Here is a 21,448-nt window from a genome sequence, read left to right on the forward strand (position 1 = left end):
TGAATTATGATTTACAAAATATTCACAGTGACAAGACAGTCACTACAGTGGACAGACTCATAGCAGACAACATTCCAGAAAGAAAAAGGAATTATGCCATAGCTGGAATTGATATAATGGCGTTTTTCAGGATGCTTTAATAGACATGAGTGATGTTTTGGCAGGCAATTGCAATAACTCTAGATATCTGATTGCATTACTGACTACTAGCAAAGGGTGTCTCACGGGAAGGAGCATTACTTAAGGTACTTCATATTTTTAACTTGCTGTAGCTATTTTATAACCTAACGTAATGCTATTTTCTAAGAGACACGTATTAGAAAGGAAAATATACAAGAAGAAAATGTGAAACATAGGCATTGTTTCTTAGGTAAGCACTGGGAAATACTAATGACAATTTCTTTGGTTATGAGCTGCTTAAAATAACATGTAACATTTGATTTAGGGAAAATGGCTGCCACTGAACAGAATATATTGTTAGAATATATTGTAATCATGGTTTAGGCTTAGGAAAATGTTTGTTTTTCATATACTTCTTTTAATTTTGAATGTTACATGAACATTTTGGTTCTGTTAGCTTTGGCCCGAGTCCTTTTTTCATGGTCAAGATCTTATTAGAAGTCAATGGCAATCTTCTCACTCACTTGTATGTCTCTGGGTCACACACTGCATCTCGTGAAACCTCTAAAAACACCTCCAGGCATTTAAAACAAACTAGGAGAGGTGGCCAATGACTTCTCTTTCCATTTCCCAGGCATGCTTACAACGACTGAGACAGAGCCCCCACATGTTTTCTGTGGTTGGGGGGTCACACACAGAAGTTGATATGGGGTATTCACTTGTAACGAATGCCTGTGATTCTTAAGCCTCTTGATTTTGAGCAAGATCACACTACTGAATAAATCCTGATCCTTGCCAAGATCACACTACTGAATAAATCCTGATCCTTGCCTTTTGGGTCACTCCATAATGACATGGCTGCAAGAGCTACAAGTTTTAAGCAAGCAGCATCAAACACCAAGAGTCCCCTTTTCACGATCAAGATCTTATTAGAAGGCAATGACAATTGGGAGTGGTGATAATGCTAAGGTCTGGAGACTCATTAACATGGGATATTTTGCCCATAGCCCCAAAGATGCCGTTCCTGATTTTGTTGAACTTATGTGCCTTATGGCAGGCACACAGTACATTAACCCAGTTCTCAAGTTTAAGAAATGCTTCCTCCACAGGCAGCTTGGAAGGAGGAGTTGGCTCAGGACAATATATTGAAAGGTGTGTCTCAGTGATTTGGTTCAGTTAATTTCAAGGGCTCTGTAGATTTTATGAGGGTCTTCACTCTGACGAAATGTGTTTTTTGCCTTGACTACAATGGAACAGGAATGTGGGTCTGTAATTCAGTATGAATCATAGAATTGTAGAGTTGAAAGGGACTCTGAGGGTCATCTAGTCCAACCCCCTACAATGCAGGAATAGGCAGCTGCCTCACATGGTGATCAAACCTGCAACCTTGGCATCATCAGCACTATGCTCTAACCAACTGAGCTATCCAGGCATGTGAAGCACCAGTTGTTTGAGCTGGCCTTTCTATCAGTTATGACTGTAGTTTGTGCAATCATTGTGACTTTTTTTTTAAAAAAGGTACTATACTCACACAATTCAATCTGTATGTGGGCTTAGAGATTATTGATTAATGTATGTCCAGGTCCCCACAATCCTGCTACCTGCTACAATCCCTCTGACAGCTCTGTACGCCCCCACAGCTGATCACATGAGGACTGCAGAGCAGATGAACAGAATTAAAATAGACTATTCTCTCACATGCCAGATTACATATAGCATTCTCTTACAGGGAAAGAGGCACTTGCTTAGAGGCAGCAGAGCATTCCGGATCTATTTTATTTATTTATATATATGCCATCCTCACACTGAAATACCAGTGATGTAAAATATATACAAAACACTATAAAATATCAATATAGTCATACACGCAAAATAAAGTGGGCAGGGGGCAGGATGGGGAATAAGCAGCATAGTAAGCAACAGGTCTAAAACCCAGAAATTTGTTGTTATTTAGTCGTTTAGTCGTGTCCGACTCTTCGTGACCCCATGGATCAGAGTATGCCAGGCACTCCTGTCTTCCACTGCCACCCGCACTTTGGTCAAACAAGCTGGTAGCTTTGAGAACACTGTTCAACCATCTCAAACTCTGTTGTCCCCTTCTCCTTGTGCCCTCCATCTTTCCCAACATCAGGGTCTTTTCCAGGGAGTCTTCTCTTCTCAAAAGAGAACCTGGAGCAGGAACCGGCAAGCCACTCCAGTATCCCTGCCAAGAAAATTCCATGGACAAAGACAACAAACCCAGAAATAGACCACAGCAAACCAAACACCAGCAGCCTGAGCTGTAGCCCTGGAAGTGCTTGCTGAAATAAGTGAGTACTGCGATGTTTTCAACAACAACAATGAAAATGCTTTGGTGCAACCACAAAGAAGGCTTGGTTGTTTCCTTCAGCTATTTCTCAATTGAAGGGACAAGGTGGGGCTGAAACTAGGCTTTCTGTCACCGAGGCCAAGACCCAGTTTGACACCCCACCCCCCAGATGCATGTTTGTGTACATACACATACACCTCCCAACACATTTATTCATAAAGGGCATAAAAGTAGGCAATATATCATCTGAATACAAAGGAATCCTAAGAAGTACTATGACTGCATGGTCATGCATGATGATGCACATATGGTTTCCAGTCAACCCTCCATTCAGACACTGACCATCAGCAAGATGGTGGCCTTGTGTACCTTCAGATCGTTTTACTATTACCATTTTACAGTAGAGTGAGCTTTACTTAACTCTGCTTATTTCAATGAGTCTATTTTGAGTATGGTTAACACCGGGTATCACCCATGATATATTTTTGATAGTATTTAACTGACATCATAGTTTCTGTTGATCATGTACCACTGAGATTGTGAATGATTGGGGAAGGTCACCTTAAATGGATGTAGTATGGTTACCCACAAGAATGCTATTAGCATTGCAATGCGGTGATGATGAAATTGCAAATCTCAGTTTTAAAGCTCTGTTTAATTCCTCTGTTGCACCCACCCAAAAAGAAAGGCAAGGAAAAGTGGGAAAGAAAGTCTTCACACTGAAATCAGTATAAGTATACCCACAAAGAACTGATTTCTTTGTAAATGAGCAGAATGATAGGACCAAGTGAAAGGCAAATTAACCTACAAGGAAACTGACAGCTTTATAACCCATGCCTCTGATTGAAATGGTCGGAAGTCTCCTGGCAATTGTCCCAGACATGCAGGTAGAACAGTGAGTTCGCTTATTATGTGAACTACAACAATCTGGCTTTCCACAAATGCATCTTGGGCCCAGCTAAGTGTGAAGGTGTTGAAGTGTGTGCCAAACCAAGGGAAAGACCTTATTTACCTGAAATGGTTTGCTACCAGGATTTGAGATCTAAATAAGAACAGGGCAAAGATGCCTTAAACCCTTACAGTTCTCATACATGTGGAAACATCTATGGTGGTATCCAGGAGGCAGCAAGTGTATCAAGTCTGAGGATAGCTTGGTCCACCCTGATTGATGTGAAGAACAGCATATTGATGACAGAGATGGTAAAATACACTGGGTAATTCTAACATGATCTTCCATCCTTCCTTTTGCCACTCTCTCACTGCAAGTCACAGAGAGGAGGGCAGCTCTTTTGCCTCTCACTTTGATGGTGGGCAAAAATCTGGGGCTGGCCTTCAAAATTTGTTCCCTCACCCCAAGTATAAATTATCAGTTGGATCCAAACTTAGTAATACTTACCAAGTGGACTGACTGAAGTCTTTTGAACTTGTTCTGATTATTTGAAGTCGCATTGATATCATTGTGTCTAATCTGGCTATGGTAGGAAGACAAAATCCAACCATATATATCTAGAGACACACAGACACCCACAATACAGGCTTATGCACAGCTTCCCTCCAGCAACTTCAGTAAGTAAATCTCTTCTTAAATGAATAAATGGGGCCTGTCAGGTCAAACGTTCAGAAAGGTATTGGACTGAGTAGTAATTACAAACCAGAGATATGTTAAATCACCAAAGAATAATTTATTTCCCTAGCAAAATATACCTAGAAGTTTATGGGCTGTGGGGTCATTGTTTCACACCTTCCTTCCAGCTTCTATAATAAATTCTAGTGAAAAATCTACTACTGAGATGTGGAATTTGAAAGTTATCTTCCTGGGCATTCCATGTACTTCCTTTTTTCATCCCTCTGGAAAGAAAGGCGGGCCTATTTTCTTACTGAGAGGCACAGAAGCCATGTCACTTTGTGATATCCTCATAGTTTTTACTGGGAAGTTTTCAGCGTATTTCTTTGTAGATGCTTTTCTTCATTCCCAGTGTATCATCCTGCTTGATAGCGGCCCTTTGCCGTGTGCTTCTTTTAAGAGCTGGTTGTGGTGGTGGGGGGGGGGGGAGAGAAAAGACAAATACAAAAGGGAAATAGTTCAACACATTGTTCAACGATCTTTTAGATTTCACTGAGCAGATGACATGAGTGACAGAAATGGAGAGTGCAGCTTATGCAGGCCTGGCATATAGCAAGCCTGCAGGAAAGGTAAGCACAGCTATCAAACACATTTTGTATAAGCGCTTCTCCGGTTGGAATGATTTTTGAAGTTTTTTAGGCCTGCAGGTTAATGTCCCAGGAACATGTCGATGCGGCTGAGATGCAAGACCATGAACCTGGAAGATAGAGACGGACAGGTTCTCTGGGGAGCGGAGATGAAGCTAAGCAGGTTAAGAGCCTCACCTGTCACAGGCGAACTACCTTCACAAGAAAGCGGATGTTGAACAAAGACAGGGATCCGCTGACAAGAATTTCCAAATGTGCAAGGTAAACAAAACAGAAGGAGAGGGCAGAGCGGGGGAGAGGGAAACTCTGGTTTGTAACCCAAGTAGAAAATATTCACCATAAATAGCAGCTCACTTGTAGCAAGACTATATTAAGGCTTGACAAATTCACCTGTCTAGGGCCTCACACACAGCTGATTTATATGACTGGGCAGGTGGAAAAGTGCTGAGCCCTTTTTTTCTCTTTTTGGCAAAGGAAGTGCAGTTGTTAGTGGAGCAATGCAGAAGAACTGCCATCTCCAACACTGAGACTGAGCGAAGAATGGAAGAGTTCTACAAATTAGCGTTCCCAGATGATGGCATTAAAGTTGCTTAATGCAAAAATCCTGTCCTTTAAATAGTGTACCCGGTACTGATGTACTGATGGATTTAGTTTATTTAGGGCCTCATCATTTTTAGAAAACAGTGCTTTTCTTTTCTCCTTTAAAATGGCTGGGATACCCTTCTTACAGAGGCAGGTGAATGAGTATTGAAATAATCATAATGATGATTAATATAATATAATATAATATAATATAATATAATATAATATAATGGTTGTTCCTCCTCCTGCCATATTCATCAGTAATGCATACGGTCACATCCACACCATACGTTCAAAGCACATTGAAAGTAGATGGCTTCCCCCAAGGAATCCTGGAAACTGTAGTTTGTTAAAGGTACAATCCCTGGGAATGGAAGCTGTGTAAGGAGAGAGCTACAGTTCCCTGGGTCCATTTGGGGAAAGTCATGTGTATTAAATATGCTTTAATTGAATGGTGTTGATCTCACCAAAGAGTACAAAGGGAGGGATGATCAGTTCTGGCAGGCCAGTCCAATTGTAGCAAACAAAGCCACCTGAGGTTTCAGTCATGTCATATAAGATTTCCACCCAAGATTCCAGGAATGGAATCAGGGTAAGTTGTGCTTGAAAGATATTTTCTCTTCACATAGCATGACTCTTCTAACACTGCTGAAGCTGGGATAAAAGAGAAATGGAGGCTGATAACAAAGGCCTCATGGGATTTCCTTGGGAATCTTAAAATGAGACATTTGTTCATTGCTTTTTTCCTAATAAGGTAACTTCTGTCTGGAGCTGCAGCCATCCCATTAAGCCAATCATACACTAATATGCCAAGCTGAACTCAGTAGCCTAAACTGTATTTTATTTTTGTGGATTATGTGATTCTGCTAGGTAAGCAAGCAAGGTTGTTTCGATTATGGGTGTTACATTTTGTTTCAAATTGTGTATGTTTGTGTGTGCATGTTTTACCTGGTAAGGGAAATGGCCAACAGTATCAGCAGGATAAAAAGTTATTTTGTCTCTGACTCATACAGCAGAACTGACAAGCAGGCAAACAGAAAATACTTTTGTTGATGTCAGATTGATACTGAAAGATTGTCAGCTACTTTTGTTAGCATAGGATAGATATCGAAAGGTTGTCGACTTCCATTTAGGCACCCTGGTCTTGGAGAAGGTGTATTTACCATATATGTATGGCCTGAGCCACCCCAAAGCCTCAGGGTGAGTAAAAAAAAGTGAACAAATAAAAATACCTACAATACAGAACAGAATATTCTATAATATCATGTTACTAAGTTGTTCAAATGTCCCTATCTTTTGTTACTTTCTCTTGATGCAGATATATTTCCTAGATCAGCATATAAGACGTCCCTCCCAGATGCCTTGGTAACTGTCCAAAATCCCAGGGAGGAGGGTGGAATGGTAAGAGAAATGAATATATTGTGGGAGGACAAAGATTGATATATGGATGCGGGGGACTGAACCCCTTCAAACTGCACTTTATGTCCCATCACCTATTACAAATCAAGTCCAAACCTTCCAAAATTTCATGCCCAACTTGTAATGGGCTCACCAGGAACCAAAACTCTCCACCATCAGACATGCATCCCTTCAATAAGTCCCTACCTTCATCCAAAACTTAACACTGCTCAATCATTTGAGCTAAAAGCTTTGGGAACTCCTTTCCCCCCCCCGCCACTCTTCTTAATGGCAGTGGGTACTATATATACACAAGTGGCCAGGCCATAAAATGAGGCATGTGCTGAATCGCTGCACAGGAACCCTCCTACTTTGTGACAGTAAGTTTGTGGGAAGGAAGGGGAGGGAAGCTGCCCCAGACAAGCTTCCTTGGAAAGTCCCTCAGCTTTCTCTGAGAAAGCTCAGAAAGTCCAGGCTTAATTATGAGGCGAGTGAGGGAAAAAATTCTCAGCGCTGGTCAGGACTTCCTTTTTTGCTGACTTAATCCTGAGTTCCAAAGAGAGATCTGACTACACTTCCCCAAAGTGCAGAGGCTTGAATTCTGATGAATCGGCAGTTTGAAGCATTTTATAACTCTGTGGTTATGTCCTTGTTGTGTGGAGAACCACTAAAAAAGCCTCTCTCTGCACCTTTGCTGTCTGAACGTGGGCCTCTAAATCAGCTTATAGTCACAGCACAAATAATGAAAAATGTGGAGAAGAGAAGGGGTTTTCTCCAAGTCCTTTCCAGCTGTTGATGACAGGAGCATAGTCAGACCTATGAACAGCTGGAGTGGATTTCATCATTTTATTGTATCCTGATAGCCCCTTCTCCTTCTTTTAACTACTGTAGTTCTACAGAGTCCGTCCCTGCAGTTTGCATAAGTTTGCGATTTTTTTTTTTTTTTTTTTTTTTTTTTGCCAAGGGCATAGCTGTAGCCGAGTGACTTTGTAAAGAATGGTCATTCACCCATCATTCTATTTAGCAGAATCACTCAACAGCATTAAAATGCTGAAGGCATTTTAACTGGTGTGGATATGTTGCTCTTCCTGGGCAGCTTTCATGATCCTGTTAGCTGGCAAGACTCTTGGTGGGTTGTCTAAAAGGACACTTCTGAGGGAAATTTGTTTTATAAGTAAAAGATGTCTGAAACAGCATAATTATATGGAATGTTCCCTGTTACTCCCATTCTTTATGTGTCTAATCAGATTTCATTAGCTGGCTTGTCAGCCGAGGGGGTGGGGGTGGAGGTTCAGAATCGATGCAATGCACATTTCGCAAAGTTTTGAAATATATGTTTGATTTTTGCAGTAACTATGGCAAAGGATGTTGCAAGGAGTTGCAAGGGAGATGTTTCCTAGAATCTGACCTTGTTCATGTCAGTAGGGTAAATGGATTGGCTGATATGCCAGATGAAAACATGTCCAATGGGATCAAGACTGCTAACAGCTTACAAAGGATCAGTAACCACTTGCCTCTTTCTTAGTAGTTCTTTATTAAAAATAATGTTTACTGGTGATGGTGGTAGCCACACTATAGGATGGGGGATGTATAGCCTCAGGCTAGATGAACTGCTGGAATGTCACAGTAAGCTTAAGGAGCCATTCTGCCACTGGCTCAGCTCTTCTGACCCTAGAGAGCAAGTAGGAATGCAAAAGCCTCAGGAACACGAGGCAGAACCAGAGCAGCCTAGAACAGCAAGCTGTTGTTCAACATCTGGGGGTGAACATGGGCTCCCCATCCCTGCTGTCAAACTGCTACTCATGGCTTTGGCATCTGGGTGTGGAAATGAGCCCCTTTGGGGTTAGACTGACCCACATACCAAGGGACTGGGGGGAGGGGGGTTATAGTAAGCCAGGAAGACAGATGGTCTGTCTCCTTTGTATAAATTTATTTAAAAAAACTTGTTCTGGTGTGCTTCCTCATCATTATTATTTTTAAAAAATCTACATGACATTCTTGCTTAAAAAAATTACTACTTACATGTTATTAGACATGGTTATGAGGTGATCTGAGGGCAGGGGCGGAGGAAGGGGAGTGCGGTAGGTGTGGACTACCCCAGGTGTCACTGAGGGGGCGACAAAATGCCAGGCGGCACTCACTGCAGGGCCTGCAGTACTCTCGAGCCACGTGTGTCTCCTGAGAGAGATGCAATGGCTAGGGCACAGGCAGGCTCTGTGCTGCCCAAATGGTCCTCCCACTGTTTCTACCCCACAGCTGTAGGGCGGCTGAGTGGGAGGAGGCAGGCAGACTCGGGGGGGGGGGAGGGAGGAGGCAGGTGTCTGAGTGGCTTCCTTCGCCACTGTCTGAGGACTGCCTTTTAAAATAAATTTTCACATTATTATTTTATCAGCCACCACCACCACCAGTAAGATATGTTCCAAGTGACTAGAAATGCCCCTGAAAGTTATGTTATGACATGTCAATCCGCTAGGGACCTTATGCGGAAAAGAGGTGGCTGGCCCCATCCCTAATCAGGAATGCTTTGCTCCGCACCTGAAAAGGTGCAACCAATGGGTCAGGTTCAAACTCCCGTAGGCTGAGGAAAGGTCGCAAGGCAGCTTCTGCATTATATAGCGTTTCTGCATGGTCTATAGTACGTGTTGTAGATTGCCTTTCCACTGAATCTTAATAATAAAAAACCGGCCTCAGTTAACCAAGTGACATGTTTCTCTATTCCAGGAATAAATGTAGCCATCCTCTCTTCATTCTATTTTAGTTTTTAAAACAACTTTGATCACAGAAATCATCCAATTCCATCAGTGGTATGTTGCTGGTGATAAGACAATCTCTTCTGTATAACCATGAACACGTTATAGGAGATACATTTCCCCGTTGAATTATAAAATTCATCACATCCTGTAGCTGGTTTCTTTCTTTTTTTTTTTTTTTTTGCTTTCACTGCATGGCCATAGAGGAACTGCCTAGAATATCAGCAAAAGCACCTGTTGTCTATGAAAAACTATATGGGGATATTGAACTATAAAGCTTAAGGAGGTTAATAAATTAACAACCAATTCCACCAGGGCACATTTCACTCACACAATATGTGGCTCCAAGGCTGCACATGTCCCCTGCCTAATTTTATGCAGCACTTCAGAAATGGTAGGACCAGCTTTGCCTCTGGTCCATCTCTGGGGGAATCACTCTTTTCCCTGTCATATTTGTAGGTGCCAGAGAGAAATGGGGTGAGAAAGAGATGCCATCCTGCAAATACTGCAATACACTTTTGGTTCCGGTCCCACCCACTGCCACTATGTGGTACCCAACATATTCCCCTTGAGGAAATGTGGCTTTTGACAAAGAAGAATGTTCTCCATTCGTGCTTTAGAAGATTGAATTTTGGAGTTATTTGGCCCAATATATGAGACTGTGGAATAAATATTTATCAGCGTAATACTGGTATTAGCAATAGGAAGGAATTTCTCTGTTTGTGAGGAGGCCTAAGCTCCAATGACCCTCATTCCTGCTCATAAGAAAGGCTTGCTCAGTTCTGAATTCTGAACTGGATTATGATAAAAAGGAGCCAGGTTATTTTCCTATTTCATTTGGAAAATAACCAGGTTCTGCCAAGTCCAAGTCCAAGCTGAGCCAAGGGGAGACCAGCCATTACTAGTACTGTTGATTTGAATTAGCCTTGATTTGACTGAATCAGCAGAAACATGTTCAACTGGAATGAGACTAGATGCAAGGCATCATTTTCTTAACTCTGCTGTTCTTATCCATGCTCCTCTGACACATTCTCATTTAATTAGTCTAAGGTAACCTAGTGTATTGGAGTTGGCCATGGAACAATTGGTTGTTGAACTTCTAGTACCATTGAATCATGGGGTAGCCTTGAGGTACACTTAACGTTTTTTCAATTCATTTCTAGTTTCATTGAATGCAGATTCCCAGGCACACAGATGGAACCAGAATTTGTGACTCAGTCCTTCCATCCTTGAAAATGCCAAGCATGACTACATTCCTAGATCACTGAGAATGATGTGATGATTACAGTGCACATCATTTATCCAAATAGCCTAGAGGGCCATTGGAATAATCAGAAGCTCAGATAAACAGCCATGTTATTTACAAGGGTTTGCCATGAGTCAGGCCACATAGCTGGGGGTAGAGGGGTGTGAAGAGGCAACACAGACACTTTCCTGCAAAAATAAGATATAGTCTAGATTTCCCCCCTGTATTTTTATATGGACCAAAATTTTATATTTCTGATTTTTCACCATATGCTATCTTGCATTATTAAGAAAATAAATACTTTAATGGAGACTATTTCTATAATTGGTGCATATATGTGTATACATCACTTGATTGCTCCATTCTTTTATTATACACCTGGTGATTGGCAGTTGAAGTTACAAGAAGCAAAATTAAAGTCCTGTGCTCACATTTTATCTGCAAGGGCCCATTCACACATTCATCATATTGCAACACAAGCCTGGTCATGATTCTCCATACCGTGGTACCCCTCAGGTTGGATTAGCTCTGTTGGTTAGAGCATGGTGCTGATAACGCCAAGTTCATGGGTTCGAGCCCCATTTGGGTCAACAGCATATTCCTGCATTGCAGAGGCCTGGGCTAGATGATCCTCAAACTCTCTTCCAACTCTTCTATTCTAGATTTATGGATTACTTCAGTGCATTGTACATGGGGCTGGCCTTGAAGACTGACTGGAAATGGCAGTTTGTATAGAACACAAATGTTACACAACTTACTAGGCTGGGTGTTGAGATTATATCTCACATGTGCTTAAAGAACAGCACCGGCTCATGGTGTTTCTGTATGCACAATTGAAGATTGTAACATGGGACATGGGGCATAGCTTCTGAAGAAATGTCTGCATTCACATCAGTCTGTTGTTGTTGTTTAGTCGTTTAGTCGTGTCCGACTCTTCGTGATCCCATGGACCAGAGCATGCCAGGCACTTCTGTCTTCCACTGCCTCCCGCAGTTTGGTCAAGCTCATGCTGGTAGCTTCGAGAACACTGTCCAACCATCTCGTCCTCTGTGGTCCCCTTCTCCTTGTGCCCTCAATCTTTCCCAACATCAGGGTCTTTTCCAGGGAGTCTTCTCTTCTCATGAGGTGGCCAAAGTATTGGAGCCTCAGCTTCATGATCTGTCCTTCCAGTGAGCACTGAGGCCTGATTTCCTTAAGAATGGATAGTTTGATCTTCTTGCAGTCCATGGGACTCTCAAGAGTCTCTTCCAGCACCATAATTAAAAAGCATCAATTCTTCGGTGATCAGCTTTTTTTATGGTCCAGCTCTCACTTCCATACATCACTACACATCAGTCTACCTGTGTGCTAAAATTGTTGTCACAGAAACTTCTCTGGGTGTCTCCTCACCCAGAGAAGAGTTATGGGTGCATAACTACAGAGGATCTTCCCTGTTGTGACACCCTATTTGTGGAACTCCCTCTCCAGGAAGCATGTGCCAGGAAGGCCCTTTAAATTCCCACCTGAAGGGGAATTTTACTGCTGCTTTATCTTCCTGTTTTTATGAATTTCTTGGCTTTTTATTGTATTTTTACCCTTTTTAACATCTGTAAGCAATGCTGATAATGGAATTATGGGCATCAGGATAACGAATCCCCTAATAAATATTTATAAAGTGATGAACTCGCAGTGTGAATCAGTCTAGAGGTTTCAGATAACCATAGTTCAGAAAACCTGGTTCATGTTGTAGCTACTCCTATACACATGCTAGCTATTCTTAGCATTTTTAGAGCTGAATGACTTAATCTATTCTCAATTCAACATCTTCTCACTATGTGTTTCCCCAATGATTTACTCGTTAAACTGCCGCACTCTTGTATTTAATGTGCAAGGCTTTGAGGGGTTATGGAATTAGCTGTTTCTCTCTGCAAAGTTGCATTGTGCATATGGCAACATCATTTGGTAGCATCACTGAAAACTGCCTACTTCCCGGACAAGCACACTGAATCTAGTTTTCCTCCAATTTCCATCTATCACCCTGTGAAAGCTAGCGCAACAGACTGAAAATAGCTTCTCAGCAACTTCAAGTAGAGATTATCTGTGGTGTGTCTTGCGCGTCGGGGAAGTGGGATGCTACTCAAACATGTGATTTTCCTTTGGAATGGTTTGACGACAGGGTTGTACCATGGGATAGCTTGCAGGATGACTGGCACAGATATTGTCACCTGAGGTTAGATTACTCAATCTGTAATTAATACAAGCAGTGGCCAAGCTGACCCCATAATATCTGAATAGGCTCAACGGGGCTATTCTCAAGTAAGTGGCATGATAATTGCAGCCCAATATCCTGATCTTATGCACAGATGGCACTCCTGAATGAGTGGACTTCCCTGTTCACTTCAGTGGAGGAGATGAAACACCCACCCATCCTTTTGCATATGCAGAGTTTTCCCTTTTCTGTTTAAATTACCGGGTAATGGGAAAGTCATCGAAGGCAGGGAGAATTGTGTGGATGGTTGGGTCAGGATCTTATATTCATGAGATCTGCAATTCAGTTCAGCCAGAATGTGCTTAACTGAAGCCAGTTTAGTTCTACTAGACTCCTGCTCAGTTGGTTTGTAGATCAGAGTTTTTTTTTTTAATTTGTCCTTAATCTGGCAAATGTTCTATATCCTAGGGGGTCCAGGAAACTTCTCTAGCATTTTGGTATACAGCTTTTTTGCTTCCAGAGCCCCCTAAGTCTTCAGTGTGTTCCTAATTTATATGGCAATGCTCCAACTGTTTTACCAGCACCAAGCTCTTTTAATAGCATCAAGCACTGGTGTCTCGGCTCTGGAGGAAGCAGAATAGTTTGGGTGTGCTTTTGTCTTTGGTGAATGATTTTCTGTTGCGTGGTTATTTGTAATAATGGGCATTCATTATGAAGAGAGAGTCCTTTGCTCAGGAGTCATCATGGGGCATGCTGCAAATGAATCTTGACACGACTTTGCATTTGTGTATTAAGGGCTCATAATGTGCATTTATTTGTGTAATGCAGAATGGAGTTTTTAAAAAACATCAAAGTGCAGATCATACATAGCAGATGCTTCTAAAATATCACATCTTGGCCAATTCCTCTGTGGTTTTTTTCCCCAACTTCCAAATATCTTGGTGTACATTTAAAAGGAATAACCTGCCATATTTTATTTAAAACCATAGCCAAGTTTGGACTTACAGAAGCACAAAGAGCAATGGAATGCTCTTTTTATTTTTTTTAAAAAATAATTCCTGTAACTTTAAATGCTGTAATAGTTTTTATTGTTTTGTTTAAGAAAAAACTATGAAAAATATACTGCTTGAGGTTCCGCCTGGATCAAATTGCTCCTGTGTTGTTATACAATGCAGAGTTTATTGTTGCATAAATACAAGATTGAGTAGTACATATGGTATGCTTGGTTATGTCGTTCTGTATGAAATCTGCAATGCATCCTATACATGCTTACTCAGAAGTAAGTCTTACTGTATTCAGTGGTGTTTATACCTGGATGAATATGTCTAGAATTTCTGTCTGAATTGTTCTAATTTAACAGGATCTTTTTGATATTGCTGAGGGCAGGCATATTTCTTTCCCACATTGTTATTCTGTTTGTATTCAAAGAACTGTTTAACCTTGTTCTTTTAGCAGTGCTTGGTAATATCTTGCAATACAGAAAGTTCAAAATAATGTATGAGAAGTCATTACTTCTCTCTGTAGTAGAGCATTGTGTGATGCAGAGACCTGAAAATATGATTTCAAGCAACCAGGTAAATAACATTCACATGACCATTATAGCCTTAAACTGTTTTCATGAAATGTCTGCATTTGATTACATTTTGTGAGAGTGAGTTAAGGGTCTGTGCGAAGTAAAACTAAGCACTTTAAAGAAACCTATATTCCTTAAAGTTGCCTCTATAGTTATAGAGGAGAAAAGCAGAAATTTGTTCAGTGTATTGTAAAAGGTGGGTGGGTTTCATGGTGATATTAGGAGGGGGAAATAGTTAATTTGATTAGCATAGACTAGAAATATTATGGAAATTTTACTGTATGGAACACAGAATGAACCATAATATTCCTATATTTGTATATAAGCTGGTAACATTTAATAAGGGCCGTGAAATCCCAATCAGTTGCCTTATAAATATTACCTAATGTATTGTAATACATATTATTATTATGTCTCTCTTTGCCATTGGTTCTGTGCATGATAATGTAATAAATGTGCCGGTGAGTTTCCTCCTTGCTTTCTTTCCCTTCCCTTCCCCTCTCCATGCTTCTAAAGCCCTGCACTTCAGTGTATTTTATTTATTCAGAGTACAGCTCTTGGCCTGCTTAACCAATCAGAGAGGCTTTAAGGGCCCAGGACTAGCCATGGTGCTGAGCTCCAAATGTGATTCCAACCCTGACAGGAGGATTATAGGAAACAGATGACTTACGCTTCTAATTTGTGGCCTTAAATTGCAAACAGAATTTCAGGAGTCGAGCAGAGTAATAAATGGCAATAGAGAAAGCCACACACAGCCAAATCAGTATGTGGTGGTTGTAGGTTAAACTAAATAGGAAGAGACAGGTTATGATGGTTTAGTGTATTACAGAGAAGAAAGTCTTAAATTACTAGTGCTGAGAGGTATTGCACTATAGCAGACAGTATTCCATTGTATAGTCTGCAGATAGCATGAGCAGAACAATAAAAAGGCAGGTTTAGCAGAAAACCTGTTGCTGGACAAATCTTTTCCCTTACCTAGAAAAGAAAAGCTGTGTTTTATGTTTGCTTTGACCTTAACTATATGTTGGCCTCTTAACATCTGTTTTCTACTGTTGCCGTTTTTCACACCAAATTAACTGTCAGGGAGTCAGATAAAATAAGTTTAAAATACTTCCAAATTAATTTTTTTTATTATTTTCCACGATGGCCAATAATACTGCCCCCCATTTCCCCTCTTTATTTCAAACTGTATGGGGAAAAAAATCAACAAACTTACACCAGATTTCTTTCTGATAGAAGGCATAATGTCATTGTGATTCTAGCACACCATACTCTGACATAACATTGCAGGAGATGAATTCTGGTATACTCCATATTGCTGGAAGATAGTGTAGTTACAGTAATTCATTGTTTGCTAACTAGGACATTTTTTGGATGACCCCCCCCCCAAAAAAAACCCCACAACAACCACAAAATGTTTCAGGAAATTTTAAAAAGGGAATTTGCAAATTTCTTTTTTAAAATGTTATTTATGATTTTCGTTTATAACAAATATACATTTCAGCAAAACACACACAAACAATTATTATATACCAATCTTTGACTTCCTCCCCCCTCTTTTTGTGGCTCTATAAATTTGTTCGCTTTCTTTTCCCCTGCATATCCCAATTAACTCTATTTATTCTTTTTCTCATCTATTTCCTATACATTTCAGAAACTGAAAGTTTTTTACAATATAGTGGTACCTCGGGTTAAGTACTTAATTCGTTCTGGAGGTCCGTTCTTAACCTGAAACTGTTCTTAACCTGAAGCACCACTTTAGCTAATGGGGCCTCCTGCTGCCGCTGTGCCACCGCCGCACGATTTCTGTTCTCATCCTGAAGCAAAGTTCTTAACCCGAGGTACTATTTCTGGGTTAGCGGAGTCTGTAATCTGAAGCGTATGTAACCTGAAGTATATGTAACCCGAGGTACAACTGTAATCCTGCTAACGTCTTAATTTGTTTGTAAATATTCAATAAACAATTTCCATTCCTTATTAAAAGTTTTATTGTCTTGATTTCTTATTCTTCCAATAAGTTTTGCCATTTCTGTATATTCCATTAGTTTCTGTAGCCATTCTTCTCTCATTGGGACTTTGTCGTCTTTCCATTTTGGGGCAAATATCATTCTTGCAGTGGTAGTTGCAGGTAATTCGCAAATTTCATGATCTAACAGGACCAAAGTGATTCTTTTTCATGGGTGCTTCCAGACTGGGTCAGGGCTTCTCATGCAAAGCAGTTTCCCCCCCCAGTGTCTGCACTATATTGTTGGTTTAAAAATGTCTGCCCTCCCAATTTATCTGAATTTATGCCTTTAGGGGGGAAATCCAGTAATACAGACATGCTACCAATTACCTGTTTGCAAATTATATCAACAACCTATTTGCAAATTAAGCTCCTCTCTGGAAGCACCCAGAAGTACTGGATCACATGGTTTTATTGGGTCATCTGATTTTGGGCAGCCCAGTTTAGCGCCACTTCATTACCTAGAGCTTGCAGTGAAGTGCATCACAGCCAACAAAAGGGGTCTTTATTTCTATTACCAACATTTATATTCTTCCCCTTCAATATCAGTTGGCATTTCCAGGGTGGCAAAGGGAGACGAGGAGCAACAATAGCAGGAAGTGATCAGTTTGACTTTTCCTACAGAGGCACTTAAATTACAGAGGCTGCAGTTCTATACCTACTGACATGGGATTAAGCCTCATTAAGGAAAGGGGAGTTTACTTCTGAGGATTGTGCAGTTACAGGATCAGTCCTTTGTTTATTTACTCAGAAATAAACTGGATATAATGTACTGGATATAATGTACCTACTGGATATAATGTACCTGACTTCTCAGTAAATGTGCCTACGACTGCAGACGTGGCTCTTTACTCAGTGTTAATGCTGATTTCACACAAGCCTTGTGCAATAGTAAAAAGATTTAGCAACAGTGAAGTCTGCCTTAGGTTCTCAATTTACAGGTGTGATAGTCCCTCCCCCCTTCACTACAGCAGTTACACACTTTTGTGTTTGCAATCTCTTAGGAAGGAGAGGAGAAATACCAACCCCAAATACTAATGAGCTACTGAGTTGCTGTCTAATGATTTCTAATAAAGAGATAATTGTCTTGAAAAAGACAAATGTTCAAAATACAATGATAAGGTTGGTGGGTGGAGGGAACAATTCTTTGCTTCAAAGCAATGCTTGAATATATTGTGGCATATAAGGCTTAAAGATGCGTATATTTAATCCTCGAGCCATGTAATGGCATTTTCTTGGTCAGATAATTCATCATGTTAAAAACTTTAGTCATTGGAAGCGCTGTGTTTTATTTCAAGCATCAAAGCCCACTTACATCAGAATGAACGAAAAGTGTTGTCATTGCCAAATGGTTATTGTTTTAAGCAGGTCTGTTGATTATCATTGGAAATGACTTGCTAAATACATTTTGATTAATCGCTTGCAAAAATTATGCTTGTTAGAGCTGCTTTCTATTCTGTTCTCAGCGTAGGTTATATAGCTTGCTTCCTTTACAACTGGGGTGCGTAAGCCACCCCTCCCCCGCTCTTTAAAGTTACCTGGTGAGAAAGGAAAACAAATCTTAGTCTAAAGCTTTTGTCTAAAAACCCTGGTTCCCTTTTTAAACACACACGCACACAATTATTGTCTGTGCCATACAGGAAAGAATGGAGCCTATATATCAGACCTGGACATTTTCCGACAGGAGATGGCTTTTGTTTTTGCACCCCGTCAACACCGATCACCTAATTAAATCTGATATCTCTGGCTGCCACAAAATAATTTGTTAATAGTTCTTTGGGAATTTACTTAATGAGTTTAGATGTCTTTTGTATGGTACATGTGGGGGCATTTTGGAAAATGGAGCTGAGCGGGGGAAATGGGGGCAAAGCAAAGAGGAGTTCAAAACAAAACAAAACAAAAAACAACCCCCCCTCTCCACCACCCTCCTGATACAACCAAGCCAGACGCGGTAGGTGTAGTTTGAACACATATGCTTGTGGACTGTAGTCATTCATTAGCAGAGAACAGAAAGCAGTTCTGAAAACAACACACAAAAACCTTCCCTATCAAATCCAGCCATGGACATCTGTCAGGGATTCAGATGCTACACCTTGATCAAGCCGAGACGGTGGCACCATTTTCTTTAACAAACACCAGAAGCCTTCCTTGAGCCTTTATTTTAACATTTTCTCAGGGGTTAGATTCCCTTTCTTCTCCTGCTCTGTGGAGAGTAAAAGGAGCTTGTTAACTTGCTTAGATATTTTGACTGCTGATGCACTCCGGCCACTTGCCTGTGGTAACAGTGTCAAAGCGTTACTGGGGATAATTGCTATATTTGCAGTCCGATGAGTGCCTGGACTTGGCTGCGTGTGCAAGCGGCTAAAACAGAAAAAGGGCAAAGGAGAGAGTTCTGTGAATTGCCTTCCATGCTTTCCCAGTGCCTCGTTCGTGTGAACAAATGTCAAATTAATTCAAACTTTGAGCGGGGAAAAGAAGGTGGGAGGTTATAAACAAGAACTTCAAAGGATAGTCCGTGCCCTAACCTGCATTGCTTGAGGATTGGCCAAAATACAGATCACTTTTGTTGGGTTGATGGCAGTGTTTTATAGGCCTATCTAGAATGGCAATACCACTTTTAACCGACATGCCCCACACCCCATGGATCCTGGGAAATGAGGTCTGGTGAACTTTTTGTTTTGTTTTTGTTACCGATTCCATGCTGCAGCTCCCATTACTCTTGGGGGGGGGGCAGGGAGGGAATGCCTATTAAACCAGTTTAACCCTGTAATAGAGTTACATAGGCCTACATATGAGGAACAAGTCTGTGGAAGAAGACAGAAGGGTTTTCTTGATCAGTGGGCTGTAGACTGAGGGCAGAATGAGCTAGAACAGGTCTGTCCAGCTTGCAACCTACTCATACAAATGGGGTTCACCAGCCATGCATTGTTTTTTTCCTTCTTCTTTCCCTGAGGATTATTGCAATCTTGCTGTCTTTCTGGTCAACCAACTGCTGGCAGACGAACAGGAACTGGGGGGGTCTGTGTTTCACTTGTGACTGATGGGTTCCAGAATCTGTGGCCAGTGCTTGAGCCAAGAGCGAAGGAACGTGCTATGGCATGATGCTTTCTGTTCATGTGCACCTTTGTGGCATTTGCTCTCCTCCTGCCCCGCCCAGGAAGGAAGGACTGAATGAGGAACCCAAAACCAAGAAGCTAACTCAGAGCAAGCTGTCCTGATCAAACAGATATTCATGGAGGTGAAGCTTAAGAAGAAATGAAAGACTGTAGAGAGTTGTAGGCAGGAGAAATGTCCACCCTGCATTTAGTTGTGCCCAACTTCTTCTCTGTTGGAGGGGCTGGTACTTTATCTTTCCCCAGATGGCTCCTCCTTTTATGAAAAGATGGATAAAACCTCTTGGCAGTCCGAGACCAGGCCCTTAGTTTTTCTGTGAGCGACTGGTTGCAGCTTAGATGTCCTTAACAAAAAAACAAAACAAAACAAAAATCCTCCTAGAATCTCTGGTAAACATTTCCTGTTGCTATACATGCCCAGCCCACAACAGTAGTCTTGGTGTGTGTTTGACAAAACACAGCTATTCCCATAATGTCACATTGTGCAATAAAGCATATTTTCTCTTCTCATAGAAGTGTGAGAAAAGTTGCCTAAGAAAGATGTCTGCGCTGGAGCAGTTTCAAGGCCTTCAGTAAAATACATGACTCTCATTCTGGTCAAAGAATGTTTTCTTCCCATTGTTATTGTTGTTGTTGTTGTTTAAACTAGAACACCCAAGGTCCATCAACCTGACCCAAGTGCAAGATTGTGGCTCAGAGTCCTGGACGTGCACTTGCAATTAAGGAACAGCTTGCACTGAAGTACACACTCAGCCCAGCATTTTATTTTTGATACCAGAACTGAGCTCACAATGCCGACTTGCAAAAATCCGCACTGATTTTTCTTTCCACCTTTCTTGCTTTCAGGAGCCTAATTTAGATGAGGAAAGCCCTTTGTTGCTGCAGTTTTTAAACAAGAGCGTGAGAGGAGTGAGAGTCACCCAGAGCATTCCCGGTAGATCCAAAGCTATCTTCTACCCAGACTTTCCCTATGGAACTTGGACACAAGGGTACAACTTTGAAACTCTATGAATTTCGAACTGGGGAACTTCGAACCACCAAAGGGCTAAACCTTTGAGCTCGTCACACCACATAAGCGATTAGAGAACTGGGCCAAAAGTTATTCATAAGACCATCTCTCCATTTTAAACTTAGAACACGTGCTGTAAAACATTTGAGCGCCCCTAATTAAGAAGTAACTAGAGAGTATTAAAAATATTAGTTACATTGTCAATTGTGTCACAAGTCATATACAGTATAGATTGCATCTGACAATTTTTTGATGGCCCTTCATTTAGTAAAGATGTGAATAATTTATAGATGCTCTTATGACATCCATTTTCCGAATGGAAATTGAGAATATAATGGAATTTAATGTTATTAATATGCAATAACAAATGGCAACTTAAGGAAAGATCGGTTATAAAATATACCTTCATGATAAGAATTGCATTCACGGCTTGCTGTGCAATTAATTTCTTTTTCTTTTTTCATCAGGAAAGCCAGAATGCATTTTTAAAAAGAATTCTGATCAAAGAAGTCCTTACTTTATAGCATGATGCTTGTGGATTATGTCACTATGAGCAATATATATAGACCAGATATGGCTATTGTAGTGCACCTATGCACTTGCAGCAAGGAGTCTTATTTTACTTATTTAATCAGGATATCTATAAATCACCCTTCCCCTGGTGATGTACAACAAACATGCACGTAACATAAAACAAGGGTTGGTTTTTCTAAAAAAGTGAATATTTCAACATGGTTAACAAAGGCATTTTTAGTTGTTTTATTAAGATACTGAAATACTTATTATTAATATAAATCTATCTCTTGGAACATGAGGTGTGCCACTATATGATAGTAATGCCAACAAATGGCCATAGTTGCATGGGTGTGCATGTATAACGTGTATATTGCATGACAGTTGGTTCAACTCATTTCAACCCTCATTAGGGACACCTTAGGCAGGTAA

The 21,448-nt window shown here is 40.8% G+C and overlaps 1 long non-coding RNA gene across 4 annotated transcripts in view; it reads left to right on the plus strand.

Moving 5' to 3' along the window:
* The window catches only part of LOC310833512, a 115,676-nt gene that overhangs the window by 68,336 nt on the left and 25,892 nt on the right, over positions 1 to 21,448 (plus strand). For 2 of the 4 annotated variants that reach the window (XR_014558730.1, XR_014558731.1), the window contains exons 2-3: positions 2,252 to 2,429; positions 4,539 to 4,900. This is a non-coding gene — a long non-coding RNA (uncharacterized lncRNA). The remainder of the gene's footprint in view (positions 1 to 2,251; positions 2,430 to 4,538; positions 4,901 to 21,448) is intronic. The other 2 variants (XR_014558732.1, XR_014558733.1) reach the window with 2 other exon arrangements.

The sequence above is a fragment of the Podarcis gaigeae genome, assembly GCF_964106915.1.
Source record: "Podarcis gaigeae genome assembly, chromosome: 1".
In the NCBI taxonomy this organism is placed as follows: domain Eukaryota; kingdom Metazoa; phylum Chordata; class Lepidosauria; order Squamata; family Lacertidae; genus Podarcis; species Podarcis gaigeae.